The 21,863-nt window shown below is 41.7% G+C and overlaps 1 protein-coding gene across 1 annotated transcript in view; it reads left to right on the top strand.

Annotated features, from left to right (window-relative positions):
* FAM107B (family with sequence similarity 107 member B) overlaps nt 1-21,863 on the top strand; it is a 251,898-nt gene that overhangs the window by 642 nt on the left and 229,393 nt on the right. The window lies entirely within an intron of this gene.

Genomic DNA, 21,863 nt, shown 5'->3' with positions numbered 1-21,863 from the left:
AAGTTAACCTTGAATTAACGGGCTAGGGTGGCTTGGGGCCAACAATGGCTCACTCAGTAACGGATTAGGAGTAAGATAGTTTACAAAAGCACTTTTTTCCTTTATCTATTCCCTCCCACCCCCACCGGTCTCTAAATTTATTTATATGAAAATCCACAATCTAAAAAGTTTGGCTAGGGAATTCACAAAACTGCCTCTACTTAAAATGAATCACATGCTATCAAAGCAGTCTGGGAAAATTTGGAAATGCTCATCAGTGTATGCCTAGTGGTAGGGAAGGGAACTGACCTATAAAACTATTCATAATATGGATGTTTTTGTGATAATCTTCTGAGAGCTGAAGGCAGGAGGAGGAAGTTATTTTAAAAAAAAATGGTGCCACTGCTCTTAAGAGTTATTTACTTATTTTCTTTCCATTTTTGGCATCAGTCAATTCTAATTGTTGAGTATTCTGATTAGGTGGAGCTGCACAATTATTTCAAAGTTCCCGGTAATCCCAGTGTGCAGATGCAGTGTAGAGGAAAGGTTTTCTAAAAGGTACACTCCAAAGATATCTCTTGACCATTTTTGGTCATTTCCTAGCCAGGTAGCTTAGGGTCAGACTTAAAAAACTGGGAAGTCTTTGGGGATCCATCACTGAAGTATTCTGATTTTTTAAAATCATTTTTCCACATCCGTTTGACAAATTATTTTTTGGTCTGACTTGCTTAACGGAATCTAAGAAACCTCCTTAGCAAGAACACAGCCAGCCAGCAAAGATAGGGTTAAAACATCATTTAAAAAATAGTTTCATTAGGCAGGCCGCAGGTTTATATGAAGTGACTGAAGCTTGGGCCTGCCGTCTGCATTCTGAAATTGGACAGAGAGTTTTACCATATCCTCTGTCACAGCAAAAACTACAATGTTTTTTTCTAGCACCACCAAACCAAAACCCAAAACCAACCAACAAAAACCAAAATTTTCAGTGAATAGCCACATCCAGATTAAGATATTTTTGGTAGTGTTATAGGTAGCTGATTATAATTCATGGCCAAGTTGATATTTGTTGGATATGTATGGTACCAATGATGTACAGTTTTAATGAACCGGAAGACGTTCTGTCGAGCAATGCAGACCCACCTTAGGTTACTGAAGACAGCCACAAGAACAAAGGGTTACGTTGATTTTATCTTTCTGCTTTAGTTGCACATGGGACTCAGGGACTCAAGGCAAGCATGTGAATTCAAATAGAACCAATAACACAAAATGGGACCACATCCATGTTTAGTGTCCACTTGGCAGGAGCAAAGCCATGGGTAGTCCACAGTGTGGGATGGATTACAGTTGGGAAGGCCAGAGCAGAGAGGACATTGTAGCAATCCAGACAGGAACAACAACAGGGAGATAAAGTGGGAGAGGCTCCATGAGGCAGGACACGCAGCAGTTGACTGTGGGGTCCAAACCAGGCAGGGAGGGGAGTAGTGATGCAATGCAAACACTGAAATCAAGTGCCAGGAGGTGCAGGAAGAGGGCCTGCTCTGGGTAAATGGGCATCTATTCTAGTTCAAACATCGAGAGCTAAGCCGTACAGAGCACTTGCAGTTCGCTAGCCATTATTCTAAGTGCTTTACACAGAGTTTCTCAGCCAACCCTGGTGACAGTGAGATGCATATTCTTTTTTTTCTTCCTTTTTTTTTTTTTTTTTTTTTTGAGATGGAGTCTTGCTCTGTCTCCCAGGCTGGAGTGCAGTGGCACGATCTTGGCTCACTGCAGCCTCTGCCTCCCAGGTTCAAGCAATTCTCCTGCCTCAGCCCCACGAGTAGCTGGGACTACAGGTGCCTGCCACCATGCCCAGCTAATTTTTTGTATTTTCAGTAGAGATGGGATTTCACTGTGTTAGCCAGGATGGTCTTGATCTCCTGTCCTCATGACTCCCCCTGCCCAGCCTCCCAAAGTGCTGGGATTACAGGAGTGAGCCACCACGCCTGGCCAGTGCATATTCTTATGGTGCCCATTTTACAGAGGAGGGCATGGATGCTTAGAGAGGGTAAGACATTTGCCCAAGGCCGCAAAGAGAGGATGTGGCAGAGACAGGACTGGAACCCAGTTGTGTTTGACTCCAAAGTCCATCCTCTGAATTATAATGTGCTTCTACTACTAATTAATTGTGTAGTGTTTGATGATTTAGGGTCAAATATTCACATGTGATCTCACTTGATACGCAGTCACATTTAAATATCATACATACTGGCTGGGCTTAGTGGCTCATGCCTGTCACCCAGGGCTTTGGAAAGCCAAGGCGGGAGGATCACTTGAGGCCAGAAGTTTGAGACCAGCCTGGGCAACATAATGAAGGTTCATCTCTACAAAAATAAATAAATAAATTCCATACATTTATATGTAGATATCGATATAATTATTATTTGTTTTAAATTTATTTTTATTTGTTGTTATTTTAATTGATATATCACAGTTGTATATTTTTTGGGGTACATGTGATATTTTGATACATGTATAAATGTGTAATCGAATCAGGGTAACTGGGATATCTACCACCTCAAACACTTACCTTTTGCCTGTGTTGAGAACATTATAATTCCTGTCTTCTAGCTATTTTGAAATACACAATAAATTATTGTTAACTATAACTTCTCCACTGTGCTATTGAATACTCGAATTTGTTCCTTCTAACTGTACTTTTGGATCCAATAACCAACTCCTCTTAATGATAGTCAATAATTATTGTTATTTGTTTTTATTCATTTGCTTTACCCTTTTCTACCATAGCCTCATGGTGTATAACACCACAGAAGATGTCCATTTTGCATCCTGCTACTGACAAAGCTTTGCTGCTTGCAGTGTGGGGGATTGCTTTGAGATCTTCTGATTAAAAGTGGCTTAGAACTGCCCAGAGTTTTCATTACCAAGTGACTTTGCAATGGCATGTTTTCCCTTAGCAGGTGATGAATGATACGCTTTTATTACAACCTTGCCTGGCAGCAAAAATATTTCCCTTTTGGATGCACTGATCCTCATTACTTAAGCTGCCTTGGTAGAGGTCACAAATAATCTTTTTTAATTTTTTAGTTCAGCCTCAGACATAACGATAGGTAAGAAATGGGGACAAGCCCCTCTCTCTATCTTTAGTTACCTGATGTTCAGACAGGAGGGTGGCTCATTTATATCGGAAACAGCATCTGGTTCAAGAGAGAAAGCTTGAGGTAATGAAGCTAAACAAACTAAACAAATCTAAAAAATTTTTGTTTGGTATAATGATCAGCACACGTGTCTGTATTGAAGAAATGCTATTGATTAGTCTTCAACCTTTTTGTATTCATCTCTTTTCTGTTCCAGACCTGAAACCAAAGTGATAACAACCCTACAATGGGAATGTGTCTTATAATTGTTAGTACCTCTTAATGATAACTTTTCCCCATCTTAGTGCTCTTGTAGTTGAAGTGTCGTATCATTGGTGGAATTGTAGACTCAAAGAAATTCAGCAGTACTGCTGTTTATTTTATTTTTATTTTTATTTTTTTGAGACAGAATCTTGCTCCATCACCCAGACTGGAGTGCAGTGGTGCGATCTTGGCTCACTGCAACCTCTGCCTCCCATGTTCAAGTAATTCTCCTGCCTCAGCATCCCAAGTAGCTGGGATTACAGGCACGTGCCACCATGCCTGGCTAATTTTTGTATTTTTTGTAGAGATGGGTTTTCGCCATGTTGGCCAGCCTGATCTCAAATTCCTGACCTCATGATCCACCCGCCTTGGGCTCCCAAAGTGCTGGGATTACAGGTGTGAGCCGTCGCACCTGGCCTGCTGTTTATTTTTTTAGTCAGTAGTTATTGTGCTCTTCCTCAATGTGAGGACAGCATTAGCCCTGGGGAAACACTGATGATTGTGACTCAATCTCTGAGGTTGCTGACGTTCTAGTGGGAAGTTCCATTGGGTAAACAGGCAGAATCAATGCAGTATGAGAGGGCTTATGGCTGAGCACCGGATGGAATACAAACACAGGAAGGGGCTTCATGCTCAGCCTTGGGAAGAAGACAGGGGAGACTAGAATATAGGGGATTCGATCTTATTCTGTTCTAATTGTGAATCCAACTTAACACTGCACCCAGCCAAGTTGAATGGTGCTGTTTCACTCCTCTCTCTCCCAGTGATGTACGCAGTATGAGAAAGGGAGAGTTCACACACCAAGCAACTAAAAGTTTCAGAGTAGTTTGGTAGTTTGAGAATGTCTTCCTATAGCAGTTGTAAGTTCCATCTAGTTTGTACTTGAACTGGGAGTAGCCAGCCTCACATAGGAAGAGATAGTAATTGTAGTTTGGTAAATCATTTCTGGGTTTTTAAATAGAAAGTCAATTGTGGCCGGGCGCGGTGGCTCACGCCTGTAATCTCAACACTTTGGGAGGCTGAGTGGGGTGAATTACGAGGTCAGGTGTTCGAGACCAGCCTGGCCAACATGGTGAAACCCTGTCTCTACTAAAAATACAAAAAATTAGCTGGTCGTGGTGGCGGGCGCCTGTAATCCCAGCTACTCGGGAGACTGAGGCACAAGAATCGCTTGAACCCGGGAGGCTGAGGTTGCAGTGAGCCGAGATCGCACCACTGCAATCCAGCCTGGGTGACAGAATGAGACTCCGTCTAAAAAAAAAGAAAATAAAACAAAAACAAAAACGTCAGTTGTACAAAAGTGAAGGGAAACAGGGCCCATCTTGGAATTGATAACTTCATTGATTTTTGGAACTGGTTGGTTTAGCAACTGGGCAGAGAAGTGGTAACCAAGCCATCCTAGCACCCCAGCAGTGGCCTGAAGATTCACAGGCTCTGGTGGTTACTGATTTCTAGGGTCTGAGCCTCAGCACTGCTGTCTCTAAACACAGTTTTGTCAGTTGGCTTTCTCTGAGAGAATAGAGACTCCCTATGTTGCCGGATACAGCAGGGTCAATTTGATTTTATCTTCCTGTTTTAGGACACATAGGACACAGGGGCCCAAGGCAAGCACTGTGTGTTAGAATAGAACCAATAACACACAGTGGGGACAACATCTGTAGTTACTGTCCACTTAGCAGGGGCAAAGCCATGGGTAGGTGTAGGATGGATTAGAGTCAGGAAGGTTGGAGTATCAAGGCTATGGTAATAAACCTGATAGGGACAGCAGGAAGATGAGGTGAGAGATAGTTTACAAAAGCCTGATGCGTAAGTCAGAATGCTCATTTAGTTGTAAGCTTTGAGCACTAATGGGTAGGGTTGCACTGACTGAGCCATGTATTCTCCTCATTGGAAAATCACAAGTAAAGAGAAATGATAACCAAAAATTTGTTGGAAAGCATGGACTTAGAGGAAGGAGAGTGATTCATTTTGTTGTGATAAAATACACATAACATAAATTTTACCATTGTAACTGTTTTAAAGTATATAATTCTGTGGCATTGAGCATATTCACACTGTGGTGCAACCATCATTCTTTTGCATGTAGATATCCAAATTTCTCAGCACCATTTGTTGAAAACACTCTCTTTTCGCCATTGAATGGTCTTGGCACCCTTGTTAAAATCATTCGACCATATATGTGAGGGTTTGTTTCTGAGCTTTCATTCTGTTCCATTGGTCTATATGTCTGTGACAGTACCACACTGTTTTGATTACTGTAGTTTTGTAGTGAACTTTGAAATCTCAAACTGTGAGACTTCCAATGTTGTTCTCCCATTTCAAGATTGTTTTGATCATTTGGGGTCTCTTGAGATTCTCTATAAATTTTAGGATGAATTTTTCTATTTCTGCAAAAAACATTATTGAGATTTTGATAGGGGTTGCATTAAATATATAGATATCTTTGAGCAGTATTGACATCTTACATTTTCTAATCCATGAACACAGGATATTTTTCCATTTATTATATTTATATCTTCTTTAATTTCTTTCAGCAATGTTTTGAAGTTTTCAATGTACACTTCTTTTGCCTCCTAGGTTAAGCTAATTTCTAAATATTTTATTCTTTTTGAGGCTATTGTAAATAAAATTGTTTGTTAATTTCCTTTTCAGAGTGTTCATTGTTACTGTATAGAAATGCAACTGATTTTTGTGCAGGGGTCTTTATCTTACAATTTTGCTGAATTTATTTATTAGTTCTGTACATTTTTTGTTTTCTACACTTAAGATCATGTCATCAACAAACAGATAATTTTACTTCTTCTTTTCTAATTTGGATGCCTTTTATTTCTTTTTCTTGCTTAATTGCTCTGGTGGAAACTTACAATACTGCATTGAATAGAAGTGGCAAAGTAAGCATCCTTGTTTTGTTCCTGATTTCAGAGTAAAAGCTTTCAGTCTTTCACTATTAAATATGAGGCTAGTGGTGGGTTTTTCTTATATGAACTTTATTGTGTTGAGGTAGTTTCCTTCTATTCCTAACTTTTTGAGTATTTTTTTATTATGAAAGCGTGTTGAATTTTGTTAATTTTTTTCACATCAGTTGAGATGATCACATGTGTTTTCTTTCCTTCATTCTGTCAATGTGGTATGTTACACTGATCAATTTTTCTATGTTGACCATCATTGTATTCCAGGAACAAATCCCACTTAGTCATGGTGTAATCTTTTTAACATGCTGCAGTTTCCTGTTTGCTAGTATTTTGTTGAGGATCTTTCTATTAATGCTCATCAGGGGCCGGGCGCAGTGGCTCATGCCTGTAATCCCAGGACTTTGGGAGGCTGAGGTGGGTGGATCATATGAGGTCAGGAGTTCGAGACCAGCCTGGCCAGCATGGTGAAACCCTGTCTCTACTAAAAATATAAAAATTAGCTGGGTGTGGTAGAGGGGCTATAATCCCAGCTACTCAGGAGGCTGAGGCAGGAGAATCACTTGAACCTGGGAGGCGGAGGTTGCAGTGAGCTGAGATTGTGGCACTGCACTCCAGCCTGGGTGACAGAGGGAGACTCTCTCTGTCTCTGTCTTTCTGTCTCTCTCTCTGTCACTCACTCTCTCTCTCTCTCTCTCTGTCTCTCTGTCTCTCTATCTCTCTCTCTCTCTATATATATATGTATATATTCATCAGGGATATTGTTCTGCAGTTTTCTTGCAGTGTCTTTGTCTAACTTTGGTATCAGATTAGTGCTGGCTTTATAGAATGAATTAAGAAGTGTTCCCTCCTCTTCAGTTCTTTGGAGGAGTTTGAGAAAGATTCTTTACATGTTTGGTAGAATTCACCAGTGAAACCACATGATCCAAGTCTTTCTGTTGTTGTTGTTGTACAGTGTTTGATTATGGATTCAATCTCCATACCAGTTATAGGTCTATTCAGATTTTCGGCATCTTCCTGAATCAGTCTGGGTGAAGAGGGGCTACTCTGATAGCATCACTGAGCTATGGCAATTGTAAGTACCACTCACTGATCATCACATAAGTACTAGCTCATTGGATCCTGCTGGTCCTCTTACAATATTAGTTCCTGATAATCCCACTCTCTCTTCTGCTCAAAACCCTCCAAAGTCTCCCTATTTCCCTCAGAGTAAAAATCAAATCCCTACAGTGGCCCACACATCCAATACAAAGTACCTCTCTGAACTCACCTGTTCTTCTACCTGACAGGGAAACTGGAACTCAGTGAGGCTACTAAGCATCTAATCCATGTCCATTCTAATGATAACCCTCCAAGCAGCATGGGAAACCCAGGTCAACAGGTCAGACATAACATCTGTGGGCTGTGCAGAACTCATGCTGCAAATAACTGAATAACCTTTCCTTTGCTCGCCTTGTCTAGGCTCCATGCCCATCCTTTGTCTTTTCTTGGCACAGTCTTTTCTAATACCTAGGATCATTTCATTAATTCAGTTTCAGTTCCTTAGTTAGAAGCAGATTCAAAACATGTTCCCCTGAAGCCATCTTAATTGAAATTGGGTGTTTGAGAGACTCCTCAGATATCTATTAACAGAAAAGCTCTTGGAACTCTTGTTCACCTCTATAGGTAACTGATATTCAATATATTGATTTTTATTTCAATGTCTTGAAGTTGTCTGGAAGCCAAGACTTGGGGGTACCATCTGTAGATGTCAGTGCTGCTGGGAAGCCTATTATAAACTCACGTGTAATCACCCATTACCCTTCATCCTACCTGCACTCTGTGTCCCCCTTATCTAATAGCATTCCTGGGAATAGCTCTGCTGGGCTATATTTCCATTTTCTGGTACAAACCATTTTTCCTGCATTTCTTTAGAATGAAACCTTCCCTACCTTTCCCTATGGGCCTGAACAGAAGATGAGAGAATTTTAGCCTACCTACAAAAACAAATGCCCTATTAGTGAAGGTCTCTGTTAAACGTATTATTTGACATCAACATGTTAAAATATATGGTAAATAATAGATTATTGCAATCAAACATTAATTTTCTAGTTCCTTTTTATTCTCCTGAGCAAAATTACTGTCACTCCCTCCTCAAACACAGAAGATATTTGAATGACCTAGTGAGAATCCCATTCCATTCCATTTAAGCCCTGATCATTTCTTATGCCAGGTTTCTACTTTCAAAAGATGTTAAACACAGTGGCATGATCGTGCATGATATACCCAGTCAGGAATTTTCCAATCTGGATATTCAGTTGCATCCCAACCGGAAAAGAGAGAGGCAGCTTCTTGGTTTCTCTTAGAATGCAATAAATGGATAGCTCTCATAAACCATGAAAATTTACATGGTGCAGATTTGGATATTGGCAACTCTCCATAAAAGACTGCAGAGTGGCAAGAATGCAAAATTTTCAGACAATTCAGAGATGAAAGGCATCGACTTATATTCCAAGCTAAGACTTAAAAGATGAGGGAATAATTTAACCAAATTTTAAAGCACCATTTATTTTCAAGTGAGGTTACCATTGCATTTACAATTCAGCTAGAAATAGGGCATGTTCTGTAAGTGGGTATTGATATATTGGGGGAGAGAGAGTCAAAGGGAAGAGGTCGACTCATATCTTTGAGCAGCACTTATTTCCAGCTCGTCAGAGAAAAATCTAGCAATCTGCCCATGACCTGGTTGTTCCTTTGCCTTCAATTTTTACAGGTAGAAAATGCAAGTTCAGGGTTAACGTTGTTCGTCGGCAATGGCCTAGAGTGCATACCCAAAGAGTCACTGGGGAGATTTCAACTTATTAACAAGACCCATTTTTCTAAAATACCTACGTGTGTATAGCTGAAATTTCCAGTCTCTTGATGAAATAACTTGCAGTTCTGCCTCAGTTAAAAAATAATAATTCCACGATTCCACTCACTGGGTATGTTGGAAACTTTAAAATGTCTTACGGTCTAGGAACCACAGGGGCTGGTTGAATGGATGTGCTATATCAATTATGGGAAATTAGAGATTTCTTTTTCCAGCCACAGACATGGTTAACCTGATCTGAACTGCCTTTAGTTTTCCACTTGCAGTTCCTCCTTTCCAAAGAAAATATGGCTCATTAAGTTAACACTTTTTCCAATATGAGGTTGACGCTTGGTTTTGTAATTCTGCACCAGGGAAGGCCGGAGGTTGGAAATTTTAGGCAGTTAGAGGAAGGGGAATCCTCCACAAAGGACATCAGAATGCTGTGGGAGGAGTTTATGATCTTGTTCCGAAAAGCTGGTTTGTGCGTGTTTCATGTTCAGTTAAATGGAAAATGACAACTGAGGCAACTGTTGGAAACTAAGCACCTAAGCAGGATTTGATTGCCAATCCTAAAGGAGAAACTTCCTGGCAAATGAGTTACCCATATAGTCCTGTAACTGAAAACACCAAATCTCAACAAAAAAGGGTAGTAAGATGTGCCTCACATAACTTATTAATTATAATTAGTGCAGGGCTATTTGCAAATGAGAAGCTGACTTTTAAAACTTAAGGAATTTTTGATATAAAACAATGCATGATCGTGTAAAAGTGCAAACTCTATATGAACACCTAGAGTTAATTCAAAGTTAGCTCTTTTGTAAAACCACTCTCACCCGTCTGCTTTCTGGTATACCAACTCAAGGTGGGAAGAAAGGCAGCTGTAGAGATGGGAAGTTGCAGGCCACCAGGAATTCCTGACCACGCTCCTGACTGTGAATAGTGGTACAAGAAAATCCTAGACACAGAGGCCGAATAAAGGGTGGAACCCTGTCTAAGGAGGCTCTTGAATGGGGACAGCAGTGTGTATACCATTAAGCAGTAATAATAATGTGTATACCTTAAGCAGCAATGTGCATATCCTTCAACAGTAATAATTCCTCTCTATCTGGAAACCGTTTTCCTTTTTGACCAAGCTGGATGCTTCAGGTGGGGACAGACTTGAGACAGTAATGGAACAAGGTCACTAGTGGCTTAGATTCTGGCACTTGGGGAGGTGATGGATCTCCCAGATGGCTCTCATCCCCAGGTCTTTTCTGAGAGTTCCAGAAGTGCTGTACTTAGGAAGGACAGCCCTTTTGACTGAGTTTCTGCCGGAACCCATCTGACCTGGCTGTGTAAGACTTGTGTCTCTACAGGGAGAAGTGGTGCAATGATGTTGCATATAGGCCTGAGGTATTTTCACCATTCAAAACCATGAAGCAAATATTGGTAGCCACTAACAATTAGAGGCACGTGGGGGCTACATGTCTGTCTTCCTATAGCTTGCTCCCTGGTGATACGTTGCAATAGAGAATGTCTCACGTGAATTATGCCACATGTACAAACATCGGCTGGCAAGCAGGCACAAAAGAGTCCTATTTCCTGATCCTGTATACTGAACAAAGTCACCAGAATCTGTCCTTTTATTATTTATGTATTTATTTTGAGACAGACTCTCACTGTGTCACCAGGCTGGAGTGCAGTGGTGCCATCTCAGCTCACTGCAACCTCTGCCTCCTGGCTTCAAGCTATTCTCCTGCCTCAGCCTCCTGAGCAGCTGGGATTACAGGTGCCTGCCACGACACCCAGCTAAGTTTTGTATTATTAGTAGAGATGGGGTTTCGCCATGTTGGCCGGGCTGGTCTTGAACTCCTGATCTCAGGGGATCCACCTCCCTCGGCCTCCCAAAGTGCTGGGATTATAGGCATGAGCCACCAAGCCCGGCCTCTGTCCTTTTAAATAGTAGCTCGTTGCATGAATAAATTAACATATAGGAATACAACAATACTCGAATGGCAAAGCCATCAAGTCTTCTAATCAAATTGGGGTAAAGGATCAAATGAGGTTCAAGATCCACGATGCTTCTATAGAGGACTTGGACATTTGAATGTGCCACGTTCTTTTGTGTGTGTGTGTGTATGTGTGTGTGTGTGTGTGTGTGTGTATGATAGAGTTTCACTCTGTCTCCCAGTTTGGAGTGCAGTGGCACGATCTCGGGCCACTGCAACCTCTGCCTCCCACGTTCAAGCTATTCTCCTGCCTCAGCCTCTCGAGTAGCTGGGATTACAGATGTGCGCCACCATGCCCGGCTAATTTTTGTACTTTTTAGTAGAGACAGGGTTTCACCATGTTGGCCAGGCTGGTCTCGAACTCCCGGCCTCAAGTGATCTGCCTGCCTTGGCCTCTTATACTTCATTTTGCAAAGGCAAAGATGCCGGTCAGTCACGTCTCTTAAATACAGTTCTTCTCACAAGTGAATAAATGGTGTCCCAAGTCTCTTATGCTAATTCACAAACCCTCCGGTTTAGGTTCCACTAGCCGCCTGTGAAACACTTGCTGTAGCCCCCTCTGGGTGCAGGTTCCCGATTAGGGTCCTTCAATCACTTACTAACCATCTGTGAGCGTAGACTCCAAAACTGACTTTGCTTTCAAGTAGGAAAATAAGGAAGAGGGTGCATGAATTTGGCTTGTGGTCATTGTTGGGTGAGGAGGGGATGCCCAGTGGTGCTGTCACCATCCTGTGAGCCTGAGACCAGGAGCCTGCAAAGAAACGCAAACAATCTAGGGATGGCGGCAGAAGAGAAGAAAGAACCTGGGCCTTCCATGATGCCGTGGAACCACTCCAGGCGCAACTGCCCATCCTTAGGGTAGAGACACTCAGAGTGTTTACACTACAGTATTTTAAAATAGCCCAAAACTGTTATAACAAGTTTATGTTTTTCAAGGATAGACCTAACTACCCCTGGGAAGTCTCTAGGTGGCCTCACAGCTATCTCAAACTCAACGTGTTAAAAAATGAGCCATCGGCCCGGTGCGGTGGCGGATGCCCGTAATCTCAGCACATTGGGAAGCTGAGATGGGCAGATCACTTGAGGCCAGGAGTTCAAGACCAGCCTGGCCAACGTGGTGAAACCCCCTCTCTACTAAAAATACAAAAATTAGCCAGGTGTGGTGGAGCACATCTGTGCTCCCAGCTACTTGGGAGGAAGGTGGGAGAATCGCTTGAATCTGGGAGGCGGAGGTTGCAGTGAGCTGAGATCGCACCACTGCACTCCAGCCTGGGTGACAGACCAAGACTCTGTTGCAAAAAGAAAAAAATGAAAAAAGAGCTACGTCCCTTCCTAAACTTCCTCCTTGTATCACTTAGCATGCTTTTAGTGGCAAAACCCAGAAAATCTTACTCAAACTAAATGCTATGCAGATGTATTATCTCACTTAGAAAAAGCCCCAGTGTAGAGAAAATACTACACAGACGTATTATCTCACTTATAAAAAGCCCCAATGTGGAGAAAAAGTGTGTATAACTGTATGGGTACTTTTAACAATAAGCCACAGAAATGAGATAAATATTAAATGCTATTTTAGTATTTATTATCTTATATTGCAAATGCTGATTTGTCTGGCTTCTTGCTTAACAACAAGTGACTCAAAGGCAAAACCACTATCTGATTCTTCATAGCATCTTCGGCACATCTTAGGCCCCCATCACAGTTTGTTGCCCTAAGAAATGAATGAAGACTTTAACACTTTAGACTTCACACTAATTACTGAGTAAGCACAAAAGAAATAACCTGCTAAAGATTTTATTTGAAATTATGTGTTCCTGATTAAATTAATTACTTTTTTCTCATGAAACACCCTCTAGCTTAACTATATGTCTTTTTTTTTTTTTTTTTGAGATGGCATCTCACTCTGTCACCCAGGCTGGAGTGCAATGGCACGATCTCGGCTCACTGCAACCCTTGCCTCCCAGGTTCAAGCGATTCTTCTGCCTCAACCTCCCAAGGAGTTGAAATTACAGGTGTGTGCCACCGTGCCGAGCTAATTTTTGTAGTTTTAGTAGAGATGGGGTTTCACCATGTTGACCAGGCTGGCCTCGAACTCCTGACCTCAAGTGATCTGCCCACCTGGAACTATAATATATGTCTTTGGCTTTGCTCTCCAATTTAGAAAGTAACCCATTAAGCAAAAGATTACATCCTTCATACTTAAATCAGATAAACTAAAAACATCTTTTAGATATTGAGTTCTCTGCATATCAGAAAAAACCTCAACCAAAAGCATTGTAAAGCTAGAATTGTGAAAAAACATAAATCACTTCGTGGAAATATGCTTAATATAGTTAGGTGTCTCATTAATGTGACCAGTATTATTTATATGCTTCTCCATGTGCTATTAATGTCACAGAGAATAATAAGGTAAATGCATCTCTTTGTTTTCTTCTGTTCCCGATTCAGTGGTATCATTATTTATGTTAATAGTGTTCTATATTTTCTCCTGTGATGCTTAAAGTTCTGTATAAGCAGTTGCTCTTTCTAATATAGTACTACAGTCATAAAAGCGATTATCCTCATTTTGCAAACAGGAAAACTGGCACATCCAGACGTTAGTTCTCTGCCGTGCAAGAAATTTCAGTGAGGGGCCAGGAAATGGGTGAAGAGAAGGACAGTGGAAAGGAAACCATTCTCTCTAGCAGAGTTCACTTGAAAATAAAATTTTCTGAGTACTTTGTTTCAAATCTGAATAATACACAGTTCCTTCTTCAAGGGAAAAAAAATTATCTTGGAACCTATTCTCCCACGTGGCCTTAAATTGTTTCTATCAAGTTCTAGAATAATGAGTGGATCACAAAAATATTAGCAATGCTAGACAAAGATGAAATAATAAGAATAGATGAAGGCTTGGCTAGGCACGGTGGCTCACACCTGTAATCCCAGCACTTAGGGAGACCGAGGGGGGTGGATCACCTGAGGTCAGGAGTTTGAGACCAGCACGCCAACATGGTGAAACCCTGGCTCTACTAAAAATACAAAAGTTAGCCGGGCATGCTGGTGGGTAACTGTAGTCCCAGACACTCGGGAGGCTGAGACACAAGAATCACTTGTATCCAGGAGGTGGAGGTTGCATGAACCAAGATGGCACTACTGCACTCCAGCCTGCACAACAGAGGTGAGACTCCATCTCAAAAAAAAAAAAAAAAAAATGCTCTATACGATAAACCTCTCCTCGATTTTGATTTTATTGGTTTATCCTTTAATTTATTCAATAAACATTCATTAAATTTCATTAAATGCCCACTAGGTGCCAGGCACTGTTCTAGGTGCTAATCTTAATAGATAAAAAGACAAAATGACAGAGCCCCCGTCCTCAGGTTCTTCATAGTCTAGTGGGAGAGTCAGACACAGAAACAAATATACAGCCGTGTCATTTAATAAGTGCGTCAACTGAGGTAAGCACCAAGTGCCTGGCAGCCCAGGAGAGGGCACCAGACCAGAAATGGGTGTTGGGGATGGTGCCAGGAAAGAATGGCAGAGAAGGGGCCAGAATAGTGGCTATATGAGCAGACAGTGTTGAAATGAAAATGTGTAAAGAACAAAGATTTAAAGAAAAAAAAATCAGTCTGCTGGCACTGTTTGTTTTACACTTCTTTCACCTATGTGGGAATGCATGTCAGCAGCCCAGACCTTTGCTGCTTTTTTTTTTTTTTTTTTTTTTTTTTTTTTTTTGAGACAGAGTTTCACTCTTGTTACCCAGGCTGGAAGTGCAGTGGTGTGATCTCGGCTCACTGCAACCTCCACTTCCTGGGTTCAAGCGATTTCCTGCCTCAGCCTCTCGAGTAGCTGGGATTACAGGCATGCGCCATCATGCCCGGCTAATTTTGTATTTTTAGTAGAGATGGGGTTTCTCCATGTTGGTCAGGCTGGTCTTGAACTCCCGCCCTCAGGTGATCCACCCGCCTCGGCCTCCCAAATTGCTGGGATTACAGGCATGAGCCTCTGCACCCGGCTTTTCTTTTTTTTCTTTCTTTCTTTTTTTTTTTTTTTTGATAGGGTCTTGCTCTGTTGCACAGGCTGGAGTACAGTGGTGACCCTAGCTCACTTTAGCCTGCAACTGCTGACCTCAAGTGATCCTCTCACCTCAGCCTCCCAAAGTCCTGGGGTTGCAGGTGTGCCAGCACTCGCAGCCTCAGACTTTTAACTTAAGATGAACATTTCACACTCCTGGATTTCTCAGGGGCCGGCCTATTGACACTCGCTCCAGACGGGGAGCCAGGCTGGGCATCTAGGGCCGCCTGTGCCACGCTCTACTCCCACCCAGTGCAGAGGCTCTCAGGCCCTGCGCTGCTCTTGGATGCTCAGAATCACTTGGGGGAGTTTTAAAAAGTTACTAATATTAATGCTAACATCCCAGAACTTGAGGGTTAATTGTTTGGAGATGGAACTATGGCACCTGTATTTTTAAAAACCTCCCTCTAGTGATTCTAACATGCAGGCAGAATTGGGAACCACTGAGCTACTTCGTGGAGACTGAGGATTTGTGAAAGCCGGGCTCTGAGAACTGGCTGGCAGTATTTCCGTGAAATAGGCAATGAAAAATCCTAGTCAGCATCATGCAACAGCTTCCGTTATCCTCACAATTTTCTAAGTTCCTTAAGGAAAACAGTTCCCACTTCCAGGCGTGAAGGGTTCCTGGTCATTCCTTTGTCAAGTCAGGGGCAGAACAAAGTAGGAAGGGAAAAGGAAGTTTCCATGATGTATTCAGCGTTTTTAAATGACTCTTTCACAATCTGTAAGTGATGCCTTGTCAAATCTCATTTGAAACTTAAAACAAAAATTGCTTTGCGTATGAGCACTGCACTTAGACTTTTTTTTCCCCTCCTATCTTGCAAAGAGAATCGGCGGCATCCTTCAAATATTCATCTCCAAAGCATAATTGTATACTTGGTGACTAACTGGAGATCTTTCAAAACTTACCTTCAAGTCCACGACTTGTCCCTCCAAGAAAAACAAAAACAAAAACAAAAAACCCAACCAGGTGGTTTTGTGAAGAGAATAAAGAAGAAAAATGGCAGAAGGGTTTTATCCTTCCTTCTCTAGAACGGATCCCAACCAAATGATTTCAACGGGAGATCTTGTTTTTCTTTTACCTTGGACATTGTGAGAAAAAGGCCCTGCCTGCTTTAAGAAATCTTCAAAGGTAATGTCTTTTCTTTAGCTGCTAGAGGTTTCCTGCTTGGGCTTCACTATGTGACATTGCTGCCTTGAGGTCTCATTCACACCTCTCCAGCTCCCTGTGGAAGTCATCAGGCAGTGGTTTCTTGCATCACACAGACTGCCCTCTCAGTCTCTCAACTTTCTGCAGGGAAATTTTGGATTTGCTCCGTCTGGCTCACTGAATAGTTTATGAGTCAGGGTTCTTTCAAGAAACAGAACTGAGAGAGAAAGAGAGAGAACACAGAATACAGAGAGAGGGAGATAAATTTTAAGGAGTTGATCCATGCAGTTATAGGGGCTGGCAAGTCCAACACTCACAGGACAGGTTAGCAGCCTGGAAACTCAGGCAGGATTGGACACTGCAGTCTTTTTTTTTTTTTTTTTTTTCAGTCAGCAAAAATATTTATTGTGAATCTATTATTTGCTAAGAAACATTGACTATATTAGGTACCTAGGATGCATTAAACAAAATTCCTAACCCTAGAAGAACTTGTATGGTTTTTGTTGTTTGGTTGGTTTTAAAAAATGCTTTATTATTTATTTATTTTAACTTTTAAGTTTAGGATTACAAGTGCAGATTTGATGTTACATACGTAAACTTGTGTCATGGGGGTTTGTTGTAGAGACTATTTTATCACCCAGATATTAAGCCTAGTACCCACTAGTTATTTTTCCTGATCCTCTCCCTCCTCCACCCTCCAAAAAGCCCCAGTGTGTGTTGTTCCCCTCTGTGTGTCTATGCGTTCTCATCATTTAGCTCCCACTTATAAGTGAGAACATGCGATATTTGGTTTTCTGTTCTTGTGTTAGTTTCCTAAGAGTGATGGCCTCCAGCTCCATCCGTGTCCCTGCAAATGACATGATCTTGTTTCTTTTTATGGCTGTATAGTATCCATGGTGCATATATACCACATTTTCTTATCTAGTCTATCACTGATTGACGTTTAGGTTGATTTCATATCTTTGCTATTGTGAAGAGTGTTGCAGTAAACATACTCATGCGTGCCTTTATGGTAGAACGATTTGTATTCCTTTGGGTGTATACCCGGTAATAGGATTGTTGGGTTAAATGGTATTTCCGTCTTTAGGTCTTCGAAGAATCACCACACTGTCTTCTATAATGGCTGAAGTAATTTACACACCCACCATCAGTGGATAAGCATCCCCTTTTCTCCACAACCTCGCTGGATGCTGCAGTCTTGAGGCAGAATCCTTTTGTGTTGGGAAACCCCAGTCTTTCTTCTTAAAGCTGTTGATTGATTGGATGAGGCCCACCCACATGATTAAGGCTTTATTTAAAGTCAGCTAATTGTAGATGTTAACCATATCTACAAAATACTATCACAGCTACTCCTGGATTCGCGTTCGATTAAATACCTAGGTACCGTGTCCTAGTCAAGTTGACATCCAAGACTAACTATCACAAAGAGTTTGATGAAGAGAATTAATTTATTAATATTTTCATCAATTTCTAGAATAATGAATGGGCCACAAAAATATTCAAAATATTAAACAAAGATTAAGTGAGAAGAATATATGAAGGCACTATACCATAAAGCTCCCCCTGATTTTGATTTTATTGATCCATCCTGTAATTTGTTCAATAAACATTTATTAAGCTCTTCCTATGTGCCAGGGCCTGCTCTAGGTGCCAATCATAATAGATAAAAGGAAAAAAAAGAGCCCCTGCCCTTAAATTTTTCACAGTCTAGTGAGACAGTCAGACATGTAAACAAATATATAGTAGTGTATATTTATTGGGTTTTGGAGTCAGAAAAACCTGAGCTTTAGTCACCCACCAACGTGCTCAATGGATATTGAGCTCATCTCTTAAAATTTCTGAGTAAAATTTACTCTTCTGAAAATTTGGGGATGGGGTGTAGATAAGAAGTTTCTGAGGCAATGATGTCTCATTTGTCTCTAAAATTTGGAGTCTTTCAAGATAATTCAGTATCCTGAATACTTTCCTCATCGTCTTAAAGATGTAAACACCTTGTGATTATGGATTTTGTGCTGAGTTTCATTTCGGTGAGTGAAAAGGTGTTCTCTGGAGAAGGATGGATGTAAAAGGAATCGATGGTGAGATTTCCGGAGAGAATAGTTACAAGGGAATTGATTGGCAGGATTAAATTGAGGATGATGGTGTAGCATGGTGGCTACAGAGCCTTTGCCTGGGGGATCTTACTTTCTTTTCTTTTTTTTTTTTGAGACAGAGTCTCGTGCAAACTCTGCCTCCCAGGTTCAAGCAATTTTCCTACCTCAGCCTCCTGAGTAGCTGGGATTACAGGCACCCACTGTCATGCACAGCTAATTTTTGTATTTTTATAGAGATGGGGTTTCACCACGTTGGCCAGGTTGGTCTTGAACTCCTGACCTCAGGTGGGGGATCTTACTTTTGATTCTATGGCTGGTAGTTCTACTCTCCTGTACTCAAGCCTGGCCTGCTACCTAATGGGACTTGTTCATGCTCAAAATAGATTTCTCCAGGACCACCGAAGTATTTTAAGTTTCATTTAGACCATGGTTGGTGTTAAATACTCCATAGAAGTGTCAAGTCATGAAACCAATATGTTGGTGACTTGGTTCAACTGGTTGGTTTTTAAGTTTCTATTCATCTAAAATATGCTTTTCTCTGGCAGTGAAAATATTGTCAGATAAATTAAACTGCCATTAAAACAGCTCTTGACTCAATTCCTGGCCCTGGTAAGCAGAGATGACCTCAGATACGTAGTTAGGAATCAAATCCAAGCTTGGTGTTAAGAACTACTTTTCATTTTCCCCAGGTCTGTATTTCATCTTTGACTTGATAATTTTAAAAGGAAAGAAGTTTGTGAATGTTCAGGATGTAATGGATTGCAGTAAGAAAAATAAAATTATCCATATGGTTGCAGAAGCAGAGCAGATATGCTGTACCTATCAAGGTGCATTTGCATGTTACTGGCAGAGATCACAGCTCAAATGACTAAGAAAAGTACAGCTTTTGTTACTGAAAATGCCAGAGTCAGGGCAGGCATCACAGTGGCTTGATGCAGTGGCTCAAGGATGGCACCGAAGATCAGCTCCTTCCACGTGGTCTCTGCTTTTCACGACATCAGCTCCCTTTAGAAGCTGACTCCCCTCGTGGTGGCCATGTGGCTGCCGATAGTTCTTAGGATTTTGGATCATTACATCCTTGTTCAGCTGGAGGAGAGAGATTAGCAGGGAGACAGCACATTTCTTTTCCAACCATAGAAAAATTCGTGGACTTTCTTCTGTTGTCCTCATGTTTAAGGGATAAGACCACTCTGCTTGGATTAGTCAAGTCGGAGCTCACCTCTGGAGCTGGGATTGACGAAATCTTTCCCGTAGCACGTTGCCATTCAGCAGGACAGGGGCACCGTGGACTCAGAAGAGGCTCAGTGACCCCTGCAGATGCATTTCACAAATTATTTGGATTCATGTGTCCGGGCAAGATGGCTCACGACTGTAATGCTAGCACTTTGGGAGGCCGAGGCGTGTGGATCACCTGAGGTCAGGAGTTTGAGACCAGTCTGGCCAACATGGCAAAATTCTGTCTCTTCCAAAAATACAAAAATTAGCCGGGCATGGTGGCACATGCCTGTAATCCCATCTACTAGGGAGGCTGAGTGGGGAGAATCATTTGAACCCAGGAGGCAGGAGTTGCAGTGAGCTGAGATGGTGCCACTGCATTGCAGCCTGGGTGACAGCGAGACTTTGTCTCAAAGAAAGAAAAAAAATAATTTTCATCTGTGATATAAAAAATTGGTTAGTTGGATTCAAGATTTTTTTTTAGCTGTTGTATTTGTTATATTTTATATAGGTGGGGGGAAGATGTTGAAATTTGGGGAAACAAATCATAAAATACTTTCTTGGTTACTAAAATGGAAACATTAAGCATATTTTCTTCTCTTCTTTGAGAAACAGTAAAATTTATCATTCTCGTGGAAGAACAGATGTGAAGTAAAAAATTGCAGTAAACAAAAGTCAGTCATGGAAACATTTACCCTTAACTTTTTATTTCATTCCTTTCCCCTCATTTTCTTCCCAACCATGTACACACGACAAACATAATGGATCTGAGGAAAACTCAAAAAGATGAGCTCAATTTCACTTTGGGAGTTCACTAAGCACCAAATAATTACAATGGTGCTCTCTGGTAAAATCTAGAAGTTCTTCCTGTATATTGTGAATTTCACCTGCGTGTCAGCAAGTTCGAGGAAGACCTGCCCATGATGAAGGTGTCGGGATAGGGAGGGAGAGCATGGTTTTTAATCTAATCTTCATGGCTTTGATGTAACGGAGTTTTATGCTCTCATCCATCACTCCTTGTCATCATTGCTATCCTGGTGAGGAGCCAGTGGCAGAGCTTGGGTTGTTGGGGAAAGGGTGATCATAAAAACTTTTTATGTGTGTATTGATATGTATGTGTGTTTCTGAGTGTATGCCTTTGTGTGCAGGTGTGAACATGTGTGTGTGCTCTGCCTGTGTTTCTGTGTATTGTATTTGTGTCTGTGTGTGTCTACACACTGACAACTACGATCACTCTTTTTACCATCTTTTTGATAATGCCATAAATAGCTTTTGAGCTAGAAATTTTAGAGGGTCAGCTTTGTACTTTGGGAACACTGATACTTTATTAAAATTATACTTAGTGGATAAAAGTTAGTCTTGGCATTTCTCTTATACAATGTGCTATTTGAATGGCTAAGCTTTTATGAGTCATTTTTTTTTTTGAGACAGGATCTGCTCTGTTGCCCAAGCTGGAGTACAGTGGTGTGATCACAGCTCACTGCAGCGTCAACCTCCTTGGCTAAAGCAGTCATCTGGCCTCAGCCTCCAAAGTAGCTGGGACCACAGGCATGTGCCACCACCCCCGGCTAATTTTTGTATTTTTTGTAGAGATGGGGTCTCGCCACATTGCCCAGGCTGGTCTTGAACTCTTGTGGCTCAGTGAGCCACCTGGCTCCATCTCCCAAAGTGCTGGGATTACAGGTGTGAACCACCACACTTGGCCAGCTTTTATGAGTCTGATGCATTCATCTTATAGTTGCCAACAGATTCTTTCCCACACAGAGGTCCCACATACACGATGCGATTAAACTCCACAGCATGGTTTACTTACATCAGAATTGACAGTTTTGCATCCTATACTAAAACTCTTCTTATTCACAACCGAGCTTTACTAGAACCTATATGTCTGTTTCTGGACTACCTCCCAGAAAAGAAGCAAAACTCTAGTCTGAATGTTTTGCTGGTAGAATGGGAGAGGGAAAGCTCTCAGGGTACAGGATTGAGAAACTGCAAAGCTGGATCCCTTCCAGGCACTCTGTCCTTCCTCCCTGGGAGGGAGCAGAGATGATCACGCTGCAAAGAGGTGAGTGAGGAGCAAAAGGGGAGAAGCCCTGAAGTCAGGGAGACTGGTTGAGTCCCTTTTTCCAGGCTTCACTTTCCAGGCTGAGCACGAACAGGAAGGATGGATTGATTGCCTGTCTCTCTGGCCAGAGCCCATGGCTTAGGCTCCCTGCGGGGGTCTGCTGCCTCAGCAGAT

The sequence above is a fragment of the Nomascus leucogenys genome, chromosome 9 (genome assembly GCF_006542625.1).
Source record: "Nomascus leucogenys isolate Asia chromosome 9, Asia_NLE_v1, whole genome shotgun sequence".
Lineage (NCBI taxonomy): Eukaryota > Metazoa > Chordata > Mammalia > Primates > Hylobatidae > Nomascus > Nomascus leucogenys.
This window is presented reverse-complemented; position numbering and strand designations above follow the sequence as displayed.